Source organism: Macrobrachium rosenbergii, chromosome 50, assembly GCF_040412425.1.
Source record: "Macrobrachium rosenbergii isolate ZJJX-2024 chromosome 50, ASM4041242v1, whole genome shotgun sequence".
In the NCBI taxonomy this organism is placed as follows: Eukaryota; Metazoa; Arthropoda; class Malacostraca; order Decapoda; family Palaemonidae; genus Macrobrachium; species Macrobrachium rosenbergii.
The window spans coordinates 32,061,654-32,066,653 of record NC_089790.1 but is presented as its reverse complement, the minus strand read 5'-3'; the positions used below and the strand labels follow the sequence as shown (position 1 = coordinate 32,066,653).

Genomic DNA, 5,000 nt, shown 5'->3' with positions numbered 1-5,000 from the left:
CTATAAAAAGAAAACATAAAACGCACCATATCAGCATTTAATTTCCTAAGCAAGTAGCCCCCTTTGGAAGCCACTCACTTTATCCATCGCTGTTTCCATTGAAGGAAGCATTCCTGGTACTCGTTTTCTGGGATAATCAGCAGCTGGCTCGTCACATGCACTTGGATCTCCTCGACGTCCAGAAATCTTCTTCCTTTCAAGTGGGATTTGATCTTTGGAAAGAGGAAAAAGTCGTAAGGGGCTAGATCTAGGGAATAAGGTGGCTTTCGGACTTAGGGGATATTGTGATTGGTCAAAAATCGCTGCACTAGCTGCCCTGAATGGGGAAGTACGCTGCTATGGTGCAATTGCCACTCACCAAACGCGTGCAATTCTGGCTTTTTCCAACGAATAGCATCCCGCAAATGCCGGAACAAGTCACAGTAGTACTCCTTGTCTACTGTCTGACCAGATGGAGCATACTCACAATGAATAATTCCCTTGTAGTCGAAGAAAACGATGTTTTTCTCAGTTCTGCTGGTTTAGGGTCTCCCAGAACGTTCGTCACTATCGACATTTTGTCGGTCATCTTGAAAACGTCTGAACCACTCGTGCACCCTTATGCAACTCTTACACCCCCTCCATACACTGTCTGCAACTTTGCATAGGTCTTTGTGCAGGTACTGCCAAGCTTTTGGCAAAATTTGATGCAGATTCTCTGCTCAACTTTCTCCTTCATAGTCAATGCGACGACCACACATTACACAGTATACACGTTCCTTCCAAGTACTGCTGTAAAGAGCGGAAGTGAGCTAGGACGCTAAAGACTTAGTGTGCATGCACAGTGGGGGTCAAGGTCAATCTGTGCCAAGTGGCCTCATTCTGCGTATTTTAGCTCCTTTACTATGATCACACTTCATATATACCTGTCGAATTCAGATATATATTTATTAGAGCTGGAATGCAGTAATTTGATTTGAATACGGTCCTTTCTATACATATTTCACACAGGCGTAATGAATTTAATTTTGTCATTGAAGGAAAAAGTTTCATGAGATACATTAAATTACTTTAATTTTTGCGAGCATGGTAAAAAAGTTAGGTATATTTTTTATTCTGCCGATTTAAAATTATATTCTTTCTGGTCAAATGTGCTCATGCAAGGACATTATTTTCAAAATCTTCAAAATCTGTTTCTCAAAATTTGGCTATTGATTCGATGTCACCTTTCTGTGGAAAAATAAATTTAAGTTCTGCCTTTCTCTACTTTTTTTTTCTGAAAGTGGTTTGTAAAAAAAAAAAAACAGAAGGATTACCGATGTTTTAAAGCATTTTCCATCTTTTGTAGTAAACAACAGACATTACGGAGTGAGAAATGTAATTGTCATAAACTAGGATTATGAATTCACATTCGGTCTTGGCCCTTTTCATCTGGAAACGAACGCAGTGATGAAGCGCTTTCGTCTTCTGCAAATTGGTCGCACTTGTCTGACACAAGATAAATGCCCCGAAAAGGTTCAGTAACAGAGAACGTTAGTAAGCAACGATTATTGAGCAACGGAAATAGACTTGTTTGGATATTCAATGTTGGACGTTTTTCCAGTCAGTGATTTCTTTAAGAGTTGTAATTTATTAGTTAAGAAATAGTTATAAAGTAAGCGAACAAGCTCTTCGGCCAACCCCTTGGAGAATTGAGAATTCTGACTCATGGTTGCGATTGAGATATATGAAAATAATAGCAATGAGTATTTCATGTCCTTATGATCTTACCGAGTCTTGAAATAAAACGTCTTGAAATTTTCCTTTTTAGTTATTGTCACCTAAGTATCTTCCGAGGCATCGTAAGTAAAAAAAAAATCGATCAGCAATTACCGAACTGCAGAGTTTCTTGTCCTCCAGTTTTTCTGTTTTCGTGAGTCCTCTGACTTTATCCCTCCCTTTTCTCGACTTGAATGCAGTTTTCAAGGCGGGCCAGGCTTACCATAAAGTGCACACACACACAATATATATGATGCAGAGACCATCCTTTTTATTTGACTTTATATTGTATACTGTATATTTATACAGTATACATTATATATATATATATATATATATATATTATATATATATATATATATATATATATTTATTATATATATATACATTATATGTATATATATATATATATATATATATATATATATATATATATATATATATATGATACTTCAATCACCCATGTCTATATATAAATTAAAAATCTATATATTCTATCTCATACCAGATATATATATGTCATGAACACTTTACCCAAAGTAGGTGACATAGGATATATTTTTGCTTTTGTATATTTGCGACAGTTATAAGCAAATACACAAAAGAGGAGTAATTTGGGATATCAAGATTATAAAGCTTTACTTTAGTGACCAGACAAGGCAGATCTCGGTGAAAAATTTAAGTTGCTCGAACACAGACAAGTTGCAATTTTACAAAACATTCTCTGGTGATATTATATATAATATATTTACTGTATATATATATACACTATATATATAACATATATTATATATATATATATATATATATATATATATAAAGGATATATATAATTTAGATTATCACTTTTGTACGTTTTAAAACTAAGACCTACACCCCGTTTCTTATTTTTCACCTGTAGACAAGGCAGATCTATATATAAATATTTATATATAATTATCATATATTCTATATATATATACAAGTTGCAGTTTTATATATATATACATTATATATGTATAACCTTGATATTACTGTATATTTATATATATTCTCTACATATATATATATATATATATATATATATATATATATATATATATATATATATATATATATATATATATATATATATATCAAGGCTTCACACTTCAGCGATATGAAATGTAGAGAATATATTGTAAAATTACAACTTATCTGTTTGAACCTCGAGCAATTAAGCTTAAATATTTCACCGAGATCCGCCCTTGTCTCTGTCGCTAAAGTAAAGTTTTAAAAACTTGATATCCAAAATTCACTCTCTTTTTTTGTATTTTGAGAGCAACTGTCACAAATATATCCTCAAAGCAGAAATATATCCCATGTCACCTACTTTGGGTAAAGCGTTCATGACATACATAGATGCAGTATCTTATTTGGTAGCTGAGGTAGAATTGCCCCAATTAGATTTTTAATTTCGCTTATAACGGGGACATAGGTGATTGAAGTATCACCCCAATATACATTTCTTCTATATACTATCATCATTACTTTTGTCCAATTTTCGCACACTAATTTTCTGTAAATATAGTTACCGCAGTAGTGATTACGTTAGTAATCATCACAAGAGAAAAGATATGGTGACTTGCGAACCGCAAACAAGGGAAAACCACCTAAGTAAACAACTTGAAACGGACGTTGCCTTAGTTGCGATTGCCATTAAGTGACATTTTCTCACGCAAGTAAGTCATCAGATTTGTTGGTCACGAAATTATTTTCTGTGCTGTTGTGAAATAGAGGCCAAATGTATCTTTATTATGCGTTTATATTTGACAGGAAGTTTAATGTGTAAGGTGTTTGTGTTTGTAATTTATTGTGGCAATTATTTGAGACTGTGATATTTTGACTTAAAATTCACGTTTATATGTTCGTTTGTAAATCAAATATTTCATCAAAATCTGGTTTTAAGTCTTTGTGTGTGATATTGGATTTTATCACGATGGCGATAAAATGCGTTTTTGATAGGATGCTAATCATTAAAACTAACTAAAGTCATATCAAATGTAGTGTTATTTAATCCGAAAATTCGCTTAATCTATTTCTTTTGTTTTCTTTTATTTTATTTTTTCTTTTGTGAAATATCATCACGAAGTTCTTACAGTAATGATGTGTGATATGTTAGTCTAACTTGTGGAAAACACGATAACCTGTTTCAAACATTTAAAAGTTAAGATACCCTAAGTGAAAAATTATGTATATGGGAACTTGTGTCTGAAGAGCACTCTTATTACTAAGTGTCTTTGGGGTCAGATATCTTACGCTGTAGAGACATTTTCCAAAGAGTGAGAATCTCCTATGAACTTTTTACTCCATGATTTTATTTAATAACGAATTCATTTATTATTTGCCTAGAAGTAAAAACTGGCTGTAGAACAATAACGGTCATCGAACCAGATATATTTCCTTACAATCGTATGTGTTATGAGGTGTTTAGTCGTGGATTTCGAGAAATTTACTTTGCTTTCGGGCACTGAATCGTGAAACTCGCGTGTGCGTGAAGTATGATCTGGAAACATGTTAACATCACATATTTGAGTAAGAAATTCCTGTTTGTAATATGCTGATGTGTCTTGATTTTTTAAAACCTATCTGCTGTAGACAAGCTTCACATTTGATCGAGAATTTACATTTTGTGTTTGAGGAGAAAACTTTCTCTTGTGTTTCATTAATCGGTGTTTCCATTTCTTGTTTACCTTACAGTTTGTTCATAATTCACTCAGTCTAGTGGGATATTATTTGAGGATACAATCTGAAAGAGAAAGACATTAGTAACGCAAATACAATTACCTGGTTACCATTTATTTACTTTTAGAATTATTCTTAAGCTAAAGGAAGACACAGAAGCATAACTGTAATGGGGCATATTTTGAAAGTTCACCACTGTAAACCAGTAGTTAATTGTAGTACCTTATGATGGTTTGTATGCTTTATCCTATCACTTTTTTGAATAAATTTTCTACCACATATTTAAACCATGCTTCCATATAAAACTTTTGGATAAAGCAGAGACAAAATACCTGTTTGGGGACCTGAAAATAAACGAGATGAAATCCTGTGGCAAAAACTAATACAGCTTTTCTTGATGAAATCCTTTTAGAGTTCTATTGCAGAGACACACTAACTCAGTTCTTTTTGAATAAATGCACTAACTTGTTCAGTCCCTTGTTCAAATCCACTAATACAACTGTGTGAAATGTTTAACTTTCGGCGAAGTTCCTTTTAAGAAAGTGAAGAGTGAAAAATCC

General features: G+C 33.0%; 1 protein-coding gene across 5 annotated transcripts in view; it reads right to left on the bottom strand.

The window, feature by feature from the left end:
* LOC136832814 (uncharacterized) overlaps nt 1-5,000 on the bottom strand; it is a 665,567-nt gene that overhangs the window by 194,598 nt on the left and 465,969 nt on the right. The gene's annotated exons all lie outside the window — the stretch shown is intronic.